This window comes from Mastigoproctus giganteus, chromosome 5 (assembly GCF_048544385.1).
Source record: "Mastigoproctus giganteus isolate SK-2022 chromosome 5, ASM4854438v1, whole genome shotgun sequence".
In the NCBI taxonomy this organism is placed as follows: Eukaryota; Metazoa; Arthropoda; class Arachnida; order Uropygi; family Thelyphonidae; genus Mastigoproctus; species Mastigoproctus giganteus.
In genome coordinates this window covers 135,829,561-135,847,173 of record NC_143579.1, presented here as the reverse complement: position 1 = coordinate 135,847,173, position 17,613 = coordinate 135,829,561, and the positions used below count along the sequence as shown (strand labels likewise).

Below are 17,613 nucleotides of genomic sequence, written 5' to 3'. Positions count from 1 at the left end.
ATCATCATAAAGGGGGAGGGGGTATGATGAGCAGGCTAACTCGAGATATCATACCGGTCAAAAAAAGGCGTCACGCACTCTAATCACACTACTAGTGAGTGCTGGGCAGACTAGTATTGTGAATGCAGGAAGCACCTCTGGCGTAGATGATGTCATCCACGGCAAGAATCCCAAAGGACATTTCACATCAAAAAGTCAGCAAAACTGCCAGTCCATTTTTAAAATATTCACAGCTCACGACTGGTAATACCCTTGATTTGATTATCAGCAGTGATTATTTATGCATTAAGAATTTGCAGATAAAGGAACCAATAGGTGACAGTTATCACAGTGTACTGATGTGGAATTTACTTAAAAATGTAATTACCATCAAGGGTAAAGAGAAGGATTTTTGTTTACGTAAAGGTGATTGCAGTGGTCTCAAACAGTTTTTAAATTCTATACAGTGGGATCAACTGATGATGTTACCAACGGTGAATTCTAAATGGGAAGCCTTCAGGGACTTAATCTTGGAGGCTACTAGGCTTCTCATTCCAACTACAAAATACTGTTCAAGGTTCAGGCCCAAATGGATGTCAGAGGAATTAATGAGGCTCGTGGCAGAGAAGAATAATTCATGGGATGCATATAAATTATCAGGCGACGCAGAAGCCTATGGAAGGTATAAGTCTGTAATCAAGCCACAAAGGAGGTTAGGTAGGCGAAGGCATATTAGGAGACATCTTGGCAAAGGATATAAAGAAAAACTGCAAAGAGAACTTTACCTATGTAAACTCTAGAAGGAAAGAGATGAATCATATTGGTCCACTGGATATTGATGGTTCAACTGCTGATGATCCTGCTCAGGTGGCTAACAAATTAAATGAGTATTTTGCATCAACATTAACACATGAGGAGTATTCTAGGAGGGGAGTGATAGAAGTTTATAAAACTCTAACAGGAAGCTAAGTGATTTTGTAATAACTGAGAGCAAAGTGGAGGAGAAATTGTTGAAGTTAAACATAAAAAAGGTACCTTGGGCAGATGGAATTTATCCAGTTATAATGAAGGAAGTAAGCAAACCCTTAGCCATAATTATGAGAGCATCCTTAGAGTCAGAGGAGGTCCCCAATGACTGGAGATGTGCAAATGTATCCCCAATTCACAAAGGGGATTCAAGGGGTGACACAAATAATTATAGACCTGTTAGTTTAACTTCTGTTTCGGGGAAATGATGGAGTCACTGGTTAAATAGGTGAAACAGGATCACCAAAGCAAGATAGCAGTAATAGTTCAGACAGCATGGGTTTCCTAAGGCGAAGTCTTGTCTTACCAATTTTGTTAGATACTATGATGTGGTCACAAAGGAACTGGATGCAAAAAAATAATTTTGATATCATATACTTGGATTTCAGTAAAGTTTTTGATACTGTTGCACATGGAAGACGGCTGTACAAATTGGAACAGTATGGCATTAAAGGCAAGTTATTCCAATGGACAAAGGGATGGTTGAGTGAGAGATGGCAGAGAATGGTAATAAATGGACACTGCTGTACGTGGACTAATGTTATTAGCTGAGTCCCCCAGGGTTCGGTGCTGAGCCCATTGTTGTTTTGTGTATTTAGCAATGATATTGATGAAGGTATATCAGTCTTAATGTCCAAGTTTCCAGATGACACAAAGGTTGGCAGGGATGTTAATGACAGTAAAGACAGTATGCTACTGCAACAGGATCTAGAAAAGTTAGGCAGACAGGCGAAGAAGTGGCAACTAAAGTTTAACATTGACAAATGCAAAGTACTCCATATGGGTAGCAGTAACCCAAGAGAAACATACAAACTGTGTGGTACTACACTCAGGGAGGTGGAGAATGAAAAAGCCCTGGGGGTAATTGTGCAGTAAGATATGAAATTCTCTGAACAGTGCAGACGGGTTGCCAGAGCAGGTAACGGAGTTTTGTCAATGATATATAGGAACTTTGCTACCAGCGACAAGGGGGGGGGTGATTATCCCTCTGTATAAAACCACACATTGAGGTCTGGAGGCCTCATTTTAGGAAGGATGTAGAGTTGCTAGATTGATGAGAGGAACAAAGAGGTGCGCTAATGAAGAAAGACTTAAGTTCTGCAAGTTGCAGCATCTGAAGACTAGGCACCTGCGCGGTGACCTCAGCAAGGTGTATAAGGCCTTGAATGCTTTGGGCAGGCTCAATGCTGACAGGTTACTTTCGCTTGCTCAAATTAAGACCCTGAAGGGTCATAGGTTCAAATTGAGGAAAGACAGTTGTAGAATAAATGTGCGTAAGTTTGCCTTTTGCCAGTGGGTAGTTGATTGATGGACCAGACTTCCATCTGTTGTTGTGGAGGTTGATAGCTTAAATAAATTTATGGCTAAACTAGAGAAACATTCGGAGTGACCGGATGGGTGAAATGGGAAAAAAAAATTTTTTTTTTTGGCTGATATTGTATAAGCTTGCTTTCTTGCATTATATGCGTCAACTAATACTAAGACACCATGAGCTACTCTTGCAGCCTTTTTTGCACTGCTAAGAAAACTTATATCTAACTGCACAATTACCCCATTTCCTTTTGATAGTTGATACGTTACTTTGGGGTTGCTGCTACCTACATGCAGTTCTTTACATTTGTCAATGTTAAACTTCAGTTGCCACCTTTCAGCCCATCTGCTCAATTTTTCCAGACCTGTTGCAGGAGCATACTATCATTGCTGTCATCAACAACCCTCCCAACCTTTGTATCATCTGCAAACTTAGGCATTAAGCCTAACACACCTTCATCAATATCAATGATAAATTCTGAAAACAACAATGGGCCCAATTTCGAACCCTAGGGGACTGCAATAATAACATTAGTCCATGAAGAGCGGTGTCCATTGATAACCACTCTCTCTCTTCATCCCACTAAACAACCATCCAATATGATTGACGACTTTTGAGGTTATAATGAACATCGTGGCGAGATCCAATATTCCTTAGATTTCGAGGGCACAGCTCTAAAACGGTGTTCGCAGGCCGGCCGCTAGTTAGTACACCAGACCGAACCTATTCGTAACCCTCTAGGAGGCATCCGGATCAGCCAGTGTATAATCTTGCTACTTCTACTCTGCCAGATAGTGACTGGAGAGAGTCTGAGTAGTGTGTATATGGGGAGCATTGTCGAGGTCACGTTTTGTCAAGGATCTGGGTATATTCTTACCATGTGTACACTATATCCAAAAATTTCATTACTTCATACAGCATGTCCCACCCACTTTTTCTTACTATTGAATTCACCATGAATTGTCCAACTAATAGAGCAAGCTTATCTGCGAAAAGATCTAAACCTCCCAAGCACTTCCTAATTCATTTCACAAATATACATGGTCTCAATTCTAATCTCAACGATGTCCATTTCCTCTTGCAGTCTGCAATATCCCATGTACTTTTTCTGACAGAATCTCAGTTATCAGTTGATTCAACTACTCATCTCAGATGCTCAAATTATTCGCTGTTTAATTCCTTTCGCCTCAAAGGTGGTACTTGTGCATATGTCCGTTCTGATATTCCCTGTCAGAGACTTGGCAATTTGGAATCTCCTCTCTTTGATCTTCTCTGGCTTAAAATCTCTCTACCTCACTGTGCCAAATTCATCTGTTGTCTCTACCGTTCTCCCAACTCCACTAATCACTTGGAGCTCTTTGACTTCCTCTCTTTGCAACTTGACTTTCTCCAGTCCAACTTTCCTAACAGTGAGGTAATTTTCCTTGGTGATTTTAATGTTCACATCTCCAGCTGGCTTCCGTTTTCTAGTCACCCTGACCCAGCTGGTCGAGATGCTGAGGCTTTTACAATTACTAATTACCTTGCACAAACTGTTCATTTACCTACAAGAATACCGGACAATCTTAATCAATACAGCCAACATGCTTGATCTTCTTCTCACAAACAACCCTTCTAAGTACACAGTCGAAGTGAGAGGTTCTTTAGACCCTTCAGATCACAACTTGGTGATTGATTCTTCTTTATCTCATACCTATTTCCAACCTCATGTTGTTTGGCATTACAAGAATGCAAAATGGGATGACCTGCGAGATTTCTTTTCTTTTTTTTCCTTGGTCGCATTACTGTTTCAAAACTTCTCATGTCAATATTTGCTCACATCGTGTCAACGAAATTATTCTTGCAGGAATGGAATTCATGCAAGAATAATTAAAGCTGGCCTGCTAGCATCCCATTTTTCTTCCAACTCATGTATTAATGATCTTGGTAAAACACCTCCCACCATTCCCAACACGCTCCATTCAATGCCTCCTGTGGTCTTCCGTCAAAAGGATGTCAGAAGGATTTTGACAAATCTTGATTCTAAGAAAGCTCCAGGTTCCGATGGTATTTCTCCAATTGTTCTCAAAACCTGTGCTCCTGAACTTGCTCCTATTCTTTGCCACCTTTTTTCACTTTCTTATTCCAAAGGTGTTTTTCCTTCTGCTTGGAAATTTGCTCATATCCAGCCAGTTCATTCCCAACACGCTCCATTCAATGCCTCCTGTGGTCTTCCGTCAAAAGGATGTCAGAAGGATTTTGACAAATCTTGATTCTAAGAAAGCTCCAGGTCCCGATGGTATTTCTCCAATTGTTCTCAAAACCTGTGCTCCTGAACTTGCTCCTATTCTTTGCCACCTTTTTTCACTTTCTTATTCCAAAGGTGTTTTTCCTTCTGCTTGGAAATTTGCTCATATCCAGCCAGTTCCTAAAAAGGGTGACAAATCCCTCCCATCCAATTATCGTCCCATTGCAATTACTTCTACTCTTTCTAAAGTAATGGCAAAATCAATTAACCGCAAACTCTGAAACTACCTAGAAACCTTCCGTCTGATCAACGATCACCAGTATGGATTCCGTCAGTGTTGATCCACTGGTGATATTGGCTTATGTTACCCATTTATGGACGAATTCAATGGAAAGGATCGGTGAAACAGAAGCAGTTGCTCTTGACATCTCAAAGGCTTTCGATCCTGTTTGGCATAAAGGTCTTCTAAACAAACTTCCATCTTATGGTTTGCCAACTGTTTTTAGTAATTGGTTATCCAGTTTTCTCTCCGATCGCTCACTGAGGGTGATGGTAGATGGCTCTCTGTCTTCTAACTTCTCCACTAATGCCGGTGTACGTCAAGGTTCAGTTCTTCACCCACTCTTTTCCTCTTGTATATTAATGACCTTCTTCCAATGACTGGAAAACCTATCCGTAGTTTTGCCGATGATAGCACATGGCATTCTACTTTCCATTTTGAGAAACCTTGCCCTACCCAATCAGCTTCAACTTCGCGAAAATCTGCTACCAATTCCTTAAATGCCGATCTACAGGTAATTCTCCAGTGGGGCAAAGACAACTTAGTTTATTTCAACCCTTCTAAAACTCAGCTTTGTATTATATCTCGCAAAAAGGATTCCTCTGCTCCTAAGCTTATCTTTAGTGACACTCCGATTTCTAGGCAAAATGATATATCTCTTTTGGGGATTACCCTGACTTCTAATCTCTCTTGGCACAAGCACATTACAAATATTGCTTCATATGAATCTAAAAAACTTGGTTTTCTCTTTCACTCTCGTCATTACTTTTCATCAAAACAGCTGCTCACTCTGTATAAATCACAAATCCGCCCTTCCATGGAATATTGTTCCTACATCTGGGGTGGTGCCCCCAAAACCTCTCTCAGGCTTCTTGATTCCAACACGCTCCATTCAATGGCTCCTGTGGTCTTCCGTCAAAAGGATGTCAAAAGGATTTTGACAAATCTTGATTCTAAGAAAGCTCCAAGTCCATTCATTCTTGATTCCAACACACTCCATTCAATGCAGTTAGGTTAATTAATGATTCATCTCTAACAGAATCTCTCCACTCGCTGTCTCATAGACATACTGTTTCTGCTGCATGCCTCTTCTACAGATACCCATCGGCACTGTTCATCTGATTGGCGTCTATAATTCCCGCTCTCTCTTTCAAAACAGTCAAAACACGTGCCGCCACAAGCCAACATCCATTTACTGTCCAACTTCAAACTCACAGAACCAACTTTTCATCTTCCTCGTTTATTCATTCAACTGCTGTTTTCCGGAACAACCTTCCTTCATACGTATTTCCTGAAAATTACAGTCTACAGAAGTTCAAGTCCAATGTATATAAATATCTTCTTTCATCTTCTCAACCTCCAACCCAAGCACTAAGTACTATAGGTTAGTATTATAGGTACTAAGTACTATGGGTTCTAATACCTCTCGTGTTTGGGGTTTACATAACAAAAAAAAAAAAAAAAACCTTTCTTAGTTCGGAGGCCAAATTATCATTCTGCCACCAAGTCAAGGGCTGGAATCAAATTATTAAATAAAATAAATTAATATTAAATGAATTAAAACAAGTTGCTACTTCAGATTTCATTTATTTATAACAAATAGTATGAATCAGAGCTGTGATACTCAATACGTTCTACGTTGATAATAATATTTGTAAAATAATAAGAGGAGTTTACCTCAATATAGTACATAGAACACTTCCGTATGATACTCTCCAGAAATTAAAACCGAAAAAAACGAAAAAATCGACAACTTACCGGTACATTACAGTAAAATATAAATAATTAAAAAAACAATTGAACACAATTCAAATCAATTTAAAACAATTAAAAATCGAATTAACGCAATTAAAAGAATCTAACAAAAATATTCAAAACGATTTTCCTTCCTGAAGCTGACAATGCTTTTCGACCGTATGTCGTGATCACAGAAATGAAAATTACCGAATCGGGTTAAACATGAAACTTAAATAGTGATTATTTGTCTTCGTGCATGCGCGTGCCGCCACACAGCGTGCCGTGTGGTGGCACGCATCGGAGATCAAATATGGCCACCGAAAATTAACAGAATTCTCGTATAATTTAATTTCTACGGTTTCTGCAATTAATAGTTGTGTATAATTACGTTGAACATTAAGTATTTTGGCCTCGTTAAATAAAAAAGTATGTTTTTCGTTAATGGCATGAAAGGCTAATTCTGACGCTGCTGAACGAGACGCACGAACTGAGGCTTCATGTTGATTTACACAAATATTAAGAGAAAATCGCGTCGAACCTTGGTAAGATGAGTCGCAATCACTACAAGAAATGTTGTATACCAGATCATTAATTTGTGTTGCGAATGCGGAAAGAACCGAGCGATTGTTCAGTATAGTGTGTAACGTCCGTATTGGCCTGGCTACAATTTTAAATTCGGTATCTTTAAAGAATCTATTAAGCTGTTTGTGCCACTGTTCATCCTTTGGGACAGAAATAATGTATTTTTTGATATTACTATTGTTGGGTGGTGTAATATTTTGTATCCTATCCTTGGCCTGTACCCTAATTCGGTTTATTGTGGCAATGGAATAACCACTGTTTAAGAACCTGCTAGTTAATATTTGTATTTCTGAGTCCAAAGCAGATTCCGTCGTTGAATATTTATAAGCATTTAGAAATTGATTAAAGATAATCGATCTTTTGTAGGTGAATGGGTGATAACTATTATAATGTAGAAGCATACCGGTGTTTGTAGGTTTTCGATAGATGCTAAATTGTATTTTATTCGTGTCCCGGGTAAGCGTGAAATTTAAAAAGTTTAATGACTTTGTATCCGTATCCTCCCTTTCCAATGTAAATTTGAGTCTAGAATGAATATTATTAAACGAATGTAAAATGTCTTGGATAGTACTACTATCAGTAATAACTAGAACATCATCTAAATACCTCCCATAGTATGTGATACGGGGTCAAAAAGGTGTCAAATGTATATGCCCAATCGTTGAGAGATAGATCTCTGACATTAAGCCGCTCAGGCTCAAACCCATTGGTAATCCAAAAATTTGTTTGTACACCTTGTCTCGAAAGGCGATGTAGTTGGCCAAGTAGGTGAAGTAACAGTTTAATTAAGTGAAAAATTTCCTTAATAGGTAGCTTCGTATAATTAATCGGTGCCGAGTTTTTATTTAACATATCCCAAATAATATCTAATATGTATTCAACGTTTACATTCGTATAAAGCGAGGTAACATCTAGGGAGAATAAATTGTCATTGTTGCCGAGACTACAGTCTTTAAGATTATTAAATAATGTATCGTAGTTCTTAATCCCAAATTGTATTACCTCTCTAAAGGGTTTTATAATGTTATATACATGTGTGGCTAAGGATGAAAATGCCGAGTTTCTGTAGGAAACTTGGCGCATTATAGCCTTAGATGCTGATGCGCCATAAAAATGCTAATAACCAACCTGTAGGAAACAATAGGTCGAATAGGAAATCCAGTCTTGTGTAATTTTACCTGACTGAAAAGTGCAGGAATATTGTATGTTCTGGCCTTCAATTCCTTTAACTGGACCATAGTAATGTAGTCGTTTTTTCGATACATGGTTAACTTTTTATTGTATTGATTGACCAAATTGGTAAACAGTGCCGGCTCTACTTCAAGATAAATGGCGGTATCTGAAACAACTGAATCTAATTTATAAATATAATCAGGTTTATCTAGTATTACCACTGTATCTCCTTTATCTGCCCTCTGCATAATAATGTCCTTATTTCCCCGAAATTCTCGTAAAACTGAACTGTCATGTGTATTCAATTTAGGAAGTCGCGTTTCTTTTATGTTATTCACTACTTGGTTAACTTGTTGAATAAATACATCTTTTTGTGGAACATTACGAAGTCTAAATTCAATATCAATTACGCATTGTTTTTTAGGTAGTTTTCGAGGTGGTAAATTATAATTTAGTCCTTTGGATAAAAGTGAAATCGGGTCCTGCAATAGTGTACATGAGGAAAGATTTGTAACTTGTTGATATGTTGGTTCGTTAAATGCTGGGCGAGGGGGGTGCTCGTGAACTAGCTGACATATTCTGTGGTAGTACATTGTGCGTCTGTGGGGAGGTTGTCACCCAACTCATATGAACTTGGACGCAAGCCCGCGACATTGTTTTAGAATTTGCATGAACATGTCTTGACCTATCCGATAATGTTTGCAACTTATTAATGTGTCTGTTTTTTATTTCTGAGGCCTGTGTTTCCCGTCGCAAATCTATGGAGGTCTTCAATACAGACCAATCATTTGGATGAAGATAATTTTTTAATTTATCGTGAAGCTTCCTAACCTGGGAAAGGTATTTTTTTTATTCAAATATCGAGATTTTAAGGAAAGCTTAATATTACACTATGTCACCAGTGTTAGTTGTTTTATGCCTGAAATTTTTTGATTTAAATTAACCCTGGCAAACTTCGAAACGATTTTGTTTTGAAGGCAATATTTTAGAAAAGAAATATGATAACTTTGTGCCGAGTAACTTAGTGTAGATTTAATGTAATTTTGCACCAAGCCATTCAAAAAATCTCCCATAATTGTGTGTATTGGTTGTTTACTACTGGAGAGACAGGAAGTGAATGAAATAGTCAATAAAGAACTACGATAGATTAAGAACTACGATACATTATTTAATAATCTTAAAGACTGTAGTCTCGGCGACAATGACAATTTATTCTCCCTAGATGTTACCTCGCTTTATACGAATGTAAACATTGAATACACATTAGATATTATTTGGGATATGTTAAATAAAAACTCGGCACCGATTAATTATACGAAGCTACCTATTAAGGAAATTTTTCACTTAATTAAACTGTTACTTCACCTACTTGGCCAACTACATCGCCTTTCGAGACAAGGTGTACAAACAAATTTTTGGATTACCAATGGGTTTGAGCCTGAGCGGCTTAATGTCAGAGATCTATCTCTCAACGATTGGGCATATACATTTGACACCTTTTTGACCCCGTATCACATACTATGGGAGGTATTTAGATGATGTTCTAGTTATTACTGATAGTAGTACTATCCAAGACATTTTACATTCGTTTAATAATATTCATTCTAGACTCAAATTTACATTGGAAAGGGAGGATACGGATACAAAATCATTAAACTTTCTAAACTTCGCGCCTACCCAGGACTCGAATAAAATACAATTTAGCATCTATCGAAAACCTACAAACACCGGGATGCTTCTACGTTATAATAGCTATCACCCGTTCACCTACAAAAGATCGATTATCTTTAATCAATTTCTAAATGCATATAAATAGTCAACGACGGAATCTGCTTTGGACTCAGAAATACAAATATTAACTAGCAGGTTCTTAAACAGGGGTTATTCCATTGCCACAATAAACCGAATTAGGGTACAGGCCAAGGATAGGATACAGAATACTACCCCAACCAACAATAGTAATATCAAAAAATACATTATTTCTGTCCCATAGGATGAACAGTGGCACAAACAGCTTAATAGATTCTTTAAAGATACCGAATTTAAAATTGTAGCTAGGCCAATACGGAAGTTACACACTTTACTGAACAATCGCTCGGTTCTTTCCGCATTCGCAACACAAATTAATGATCTGGTATACAACATTTCTTGCGGTGATTGCGACTCGTCTTACCAAGGTTCGACACGATTTTCTCTTAATATTCGTGTAAATCAACATGGAGCCTCCATGCTTCTCGTTCAGCAGCGTCAGAATTAGCCTTTCATGCCATTAACGAAAAACATACTTTTTTATTTAACGAGGCCAAAATACTTAATGTTCAACGTAATTATACACAACTATTAATTGCAGAAACCGTAGAAATTAAATTATACGAGAATTCTGTTAATTTTCGGTGGCCATATTTGATCTCCGATGCGTGCCACCACACGGCACGCTGTGTGGCGGCACGCGCATGCACGAAGACAAATAATCACTATTTAAGTTTCATGTTTAACCCGATTCGGTAATTTTCATTTCTGTGATCACGACATACGGTCGAAAAGCATTGTCAGCTTCAGGAAGGAAAATCGATTTGAATATTTTCGTTAGATTCTTTTAATTGCGTTAATTTGATTTTTAATTGTTTTAAATTGATTTGAATTGTGTTCAATTGTTTTTTTAATTATTTATATTTTACTCTAATGTACCGGTAAGTTGTTGATTTTTTTGCTTTTTTTCGTTTTTAATTTCTGGAGGGTATCATACGGAAGTGTTCTACGTACTATATTGAGGTAAACTCCTCTTATTATTTTACAAATTTATTTATAATATAATGCTTTGGTATAAAGCTCTACATAAATTTTATAATATAATGAACAACATAACAATTTAATGTGAAGATTGGCCTTGTTCTTGAACTACGAGACTATCAATATTGACGTTATTATTACTTAAGGATAATCGCATAGAATTTTCGAGATTTTTGTCCGTTATTCTTGTCCGAATTTTTGATTTATTGTATTTCATCCTCGAAAAAAAATGTTCACACATATATGTGCTGCCGAAAAGACAAATGATTTTTCTTGAAAAGGCACATAAATTTTTATATTTTTCTTCCACCAAATAAAATTTATAAAAATCCATCAAAGCAATGTTGTTAGATTGTGATTTTAGCACTAAATCCACCTGAAGCTCAATAAGTTCCATCTGTAAGTTTTCTGGCACATTATTTACATCAGCATCAATCGGACGAGCAAATATGGTGAACGTAGATTCTTTGTTTTGGAAGTCGGCAAACCTTGTATCAAATTGCTCTATTAGTACCTTCAGTTCTCCTCCATAACAATTATAAGGGATATTTTTATGAGTTGCAAGAGTAGGAAAATGATAACAATGTTTAGCTCTTATCCGACTTTCCAACAATCTTAGTTTATTACAAAAAGCTTTGACATGTCCATGCAGTTCATGAACCAACTGTCCTTGTTTTTGCAATTTTAGATTCAATTCATTTAGGTATCCGGTGACATCTACAAGAAATGCTAAAACACACACCCACTCATCATCTTTTACTTGGTTAATTGTGTTTCCTTTTATGTCCATAAAATCTGCAATGTCTTGTCTCATATCATAAAATCGTTTTAACATTTTACCTTTACTCAACAACATCACTTCAAAATAATAAGACACATCTTCATAATCTGAAAATAGGTCTGCCAAATACTCCCTAAATTGGCGGTGATTTAGTGCACGTGACTTAATAATACTGGCTACTGCAACTTCCATAACATTTGTGAATTTAATCGATTTTGCACACAGATTTTGTTGGTGGATAATGCAGTGAAAATTTGTTAAATTTTCCTGGTGGATCTGTAGTTCTATTGCTCTTTCATGAACTATTCCAATAAATCCCTTCTGTGCGCCAACCATTGCAGGGGCTCCATCAGTGCATATGCCAGATAGTGAACTCCATTTAAGCCCATATCTCTCGAAGACTGTGTTGACTGTTTCAAATATATCTTCACCGGTAGTTGTTCCTTTTAACGGACGAAGCACCAATAATTCTTCTGTGATGTTTAAATCCGCATCAACACCTGGAAGAAATATTACTAGTTGTGCTGTATCGGAGGCATCGGTGCTGTCATCCAAAGCAATTGAAAATGCTTTCAATCTAGCAATCTTCTTTTTTAAATTTTTTCATATCATTAGCCATAATTTCTATCCGTCAGACAATAGTACGTCTCGACAAACAAATATTTCTCGAAATCCTTTTTTTCTTTTCAGAACATTATACTTGCAACATCCAGCAGACATTCTTTGATAACTTCTCCTTCACCAAATGACTTAGAATGCTTAGCGATTTTTTCAATTACCACAAAGCTGGCTTTGACAATGCTGTGGTGCTGTGTTCTTTGCTTGTACATTGTTGTTTTTGTTTTTTTTTTAATGAGCATTAGCAACTAAGGCCATATTGCTCCGGGATATGCGGTGGTCATTCCCTGAACTTTCCACATCCTCCATATTTGGTGGTGATGGGCTCGAACCCCGGTCTAATCAAGAAGCATGTGCTACGCACTGCTGCTCCTTCCCACCTGGCTACGGAGGCGCCATTTGCTTGTACATTTGCTGCTGGATATCCAAGTTCTTCTTCAACTTCTGTATTTCATCTTTTCGTAGTTGTCCATCAATTTTTTGGTAATCTGCATGTCTTGAAGTAAAGTGTCTCTTCAAGTTGTATTCTTTGTTGACAGATACGGATTCCTTGTACAGCAAACATACAGGAAATCCTTTATTCAGAATAAAATAATAATCAACCGTCCAGTTGTCTTGATATTGACGATTCTCTGCATCTACTTTTCTTTTTTTTGACATAACCCCTGACATTGTTCCAAATTTATAAGCGATATTCAGAACTGTCAAACTGTCTTCTACACTGCAGACACTGAACACAACACAACATAAATGCAGGCACCGACCTGACACGTTGTAACACGTTCACACACGCCGCTAGTCAAAGTGAGAAAGAAACCTTGGTGGGATAAAATATGGTGTGTTTTGCACAAGTCATATCACATCGGTTTAATGTGAGTTAGTAGAACACACCATGCTTTCTCACACCATGATTCAGACAAACTTCGCTGAAATAGATTAGGGCCAGATCAAAAGAAGTAGAGGGCTGGATACGGCCTGCAGGCCAGGGTTTGCCTATCATCATCATCATCATCATCATCATCAGCCATTTTCAATCCACTGCAGGATAAAGGCCTCTCCAGAAACTTTCCCATTCCTTCTGTTTTGTGCAATGGCCATCCATTTACTACCCACAAACTCATGCATTTCATCTATCCATCTCCACCGTTGTCTTCCAGGTTTCCTTCTAGCTCCTCTTGGGTACCATTCTGTTATTTTCTGCCCAAGACCATTTCAGTTCTTTAGTTTTGATAAGAATGTCCTTTACTTAAGTTTGTTGCCTAATCCACGTGTTCTCTTCTTATCTAACAGTCTGATTCCCAGTATAATTCGTTCCATTCTTCACTGTGTCGTTCTCAGCTTCTCTTCCATTTTTTTGGTGAGTGCCCAAGTTTCACTTCCATAAGTAATGGTGGGGAGAATACATTGGTTCATTATTTTACGTTTCAGACAAACAAGGATATTGTTCTTCAGTATGTGACTATATTTCCTGAATACTATCCAACCAAAATTTATTCTTCTCTTGACTTCCAGCCATTTATGATTATTACAGCTAATAACTTGTCCCAGATAAGTATATGACTCCGCCTTTTCAATTACTGCTCCTTCAATCATTATTTCCCTTTCTGTGGCATACTTGTTCATCATTACTTTTGTTTTAGCCATATACATCTTTAGTCCAAAATCCCTACTAACTATGCATAATTGATTAAGATTTTCCTCTAATTCTTTGTGATCGTGGTTTGTGACCACAATGTCATCTGCAAATCGTAAATGGTTCAGGTACTCTCCGTTCACATTGACTCCTTTCTGCGACCAGTCTAATCTACTGAAAGCTTCCTCAAGGGCAGCAGTAAACAGATTCGGAGATATTGTGTCTCCTTTTCGAACTCCTTTCTCGATTTTAAATTTCCTACTGTCTTTGTCTAGTCTAATAAAGGAGGTAGCGTTCTCATATATTTTCTTCAAAATCATAATATATGGGCTATCTATGCCTTGTCTTTTCAGTGCCTGAAACATTGCCTTATGCTGTATGGAGTCAAATGCATTTTCATAATCCACAAATGCCAGGCATAATGGTGTTTTATATTCATTTTCTTTCAACGTTAGCTGTGATATTACGTGAAGGTGATCCATAGTTGAGAATCCTGTCCTAAAGCCAGCTTGCTCTTTCGGTTGATTCTCTTCAAGTATTCTTTCTAATCTGTTAGTAATGACCCTTGTGAACAACTTGTAGATGTGGTATAACAAGCTAATTGGTCTATAATTTCCAATTCCTGATTTATCTCATTTCTTATGCAGAAAAACTATGACTGCATTATTCCACTGCTTAGGCGTCACACCTTTTCTAATGCACTTTGTGAAGAGCCTTGCCAGTTTTTGTGTTATGTCTCTTCCTCCCAATTTTAACAACTCTACAGTAACTTCATCTTCCCCCGGGGCTTTCTGATTCTTCATTTTCTTCAATGCATGTTCTACCTCATCAGGAAGAATATCGGTAATGTCGTATGTGTTGGTAATTTGAGATCCATCTTTCCCACTGCTGACATCATTCCTTCACCCCTTGTATAATTCTGTATAGTAGTCTTCTGCTATTTGAATTATGCCTTCTCTGCTATTTATAAGTACACCATCACTATTCTTCAGTTTCAGTATCATTTGTCTTTCTGTATTACTGCTCATGGCTGATGGTTTAAGTCCTTTGTTTTCCCTTAATGCTTGTTCTACTTTCTTGTGTTAAATCTTCTTATGTCCACTCAGAGGCTCTTTCTAATGGCTATATCTTAGCATTAGCATTTGCATAACTCAGTATATTCAATTTTCTGCTTGTCAGTGTTTATCTTGCTCTTCATTTGTTGCCTTCAGTTCATCATAACAAGTGTTTCTTGACTAATTTTTTCTTATTTGGATTTCTTTCTCCCTATAGGTTTCTTGGGCTTTATCACTTTCAGAAAGTTGTAAAATTCCTCATTGATATCTTGGTCCTGAGCAGTCTGCAGCAGCTCAAACTTGTTCTTAAGTTCCAATGCTGCTTTTTCTCCCCTTCTGCTATCTCAAAAGACTTTTCTATTATTTACTCGAGTCAGTTTTTCCCTTTCCATTCCTACATCTATATCAAGTGTACACCTTACCATTCTGTGATCACTTCCAACACTTACCTTATTCAGGACGGTAACATATCATTCACGATATATCTTAGCATTAGCATTAGCATATGATGCAAGAAAGCAAGCTTATGCAGCATCTGCAGGAAAAAAAAAAAAAAAAAAACCACTCCCATTTCACCCCTCCATTCATTCGAAATACCTGTCCAGCTGAGCCTTAAATTTATTTAGGCTTACAACTTCCACAACAAGGGATGGAAGTCTGTTCCACCAACCAACTACCCGCTGGCTAAAGGCAAATTTCCACACATTTATCCTACACCCGTCTTTCCTCAATTTCAATTTATGCCCTCTCAGGTGATTATTCTGAGCAAGAGCGAGAATCCCATCGTCATTGAGCATGCTCAAACCATTCAATGCTTTATACACCTCTATCAGATCACCTCGCCGGTGCCTAGTCTCCAAACACTGTAATTTGCAAAACTTAAGCCTTTCTTCGTAAGAGCAACCCTTTGTTCCCTTCACTAATCTGGTTGCCCTTCTCTGTACTCGTTCCAGCAGCTCTACATCCTTCTTGAAATGAAGCCTCCAGACCTGTATACAGTACTCATTGCCTTATACAAGGGAATAATCACCTCCTTATCCCTGCTAGAAAAATTCCTGTATATCATTGACAAGACACCATGAGCTATTCTTCCAGTCCGTCTGCACTGCTCAGAGAACTTCATATCTGCCTGCATAATTACCTCCAGGTCCTTTTCATTCTCTACCACTGTCAGTGTAGTACCACAGAGCTGATACATTGCTCTGGGGTTACTGTTTCCCATATGTAGTACTTTACATTTGTCAATGTTAAACTTCATTTGCCACCTCCAGGCCATCTGCTCAACCTTTCCAGATCCTGTTGGAGCAGCATAGTGTCCTTGACAGCCCTGCCAACCTTTGTATCGCCTGCAAACGTGGACATTAAGTTTGATATACTATCATCAATATCATTTATAAACACAGAAAACAACAATGGACCCAACACTGAACCCTGAAGAACTCCACTAATAACATTAGTCCACAATGAGCAGTGCCCATTGATTACCACTCTGTCTTCTGCTACTCAACCATCCTTTTATCCATAGCAGCAATTTGCCTCCAATGCCACACTGCTCCAATTTGTGCAGCAGTCTTCCATGTGAAAAAGTATCAAAAGCCTTTCTAAGATCCAAATATATAATATCAAAGTTATTCCCTGCATCCAGTTCTTTTGTGACTGCATCATAGTATCCAATCAAATTGGTCAGGCAAGACTTTCCCTTAACAAAACCATGCTGCTGTCCAAGCTATAACTGAAGTCTTGTCTAGATGATCCTGCAGTGCTTCTTTAACCAGTGACTCCATTAATTTTAATGGAACAGAAGTTAAACTCACAGGTCTATAATTACTTGTGCAGCCTTTGTCCTCCTTTGTGAATTGGGATCACATTTGCACATCTTCAGTCTATGGGTACTTCCCTTGAGTCCAAAGAAGCTCTCATAATTATGGCTAAGGGTTTGCTTACTTCCTTTGCTGCCTTCTTTAATATAACTGGATAGATCATCTTTCGCAGCCTAAGGCTTAAGCCCTAAAAGCACTTTAGTTAAATTTACAGGCTAAGGTAAAGAAAGCCTACATGAGAAGCATGCAAAAGTTCGATGAAATTTACCGGTAAAAGTACTTTGCCACAACAGCATTTGTATTGTTGCTCGCTCAGTAAACAGACAAGTGGGTGTTATTGGTCTGGAGTAGCAGTTGAATCCCACGAGAGCTTGCATCTATCCCGAAGTGGAATGGGGTAACCTGACCTTTTTTATTTAGAATCACTAATTGAATTAACTAATTGAATCAAGAACAGAGTCATATTGGAAGTTCTGGCCTCATAAAAAATGTTCATAACGTAGTTTCACCGGTAAACGTTTTCGCAGTTTGCTGTGCTTCTTGTGTTGGCTTCCTTTTCCATTTTTTTTTTCTTAATAAACGATTTATCCACTAGTCCAC

At 37.9% G+C, this 17,613-nt stretch overlaps 1 protein-coding gene across 3 annotated transcripts in view; it reads right to left on the bottom strand.

Moving 5' to 3' along the window:
- The window catches only part of LOC150085722 (roundabout homolog 1-like), a 1,418,757-nt gene that overhangs the window by 915,965 nt on the left and 485,179 nt on the right, over positions 1-17,613 (bottom strand). The gene's annotated exons all lie outside the window — the stretch shown is intronic.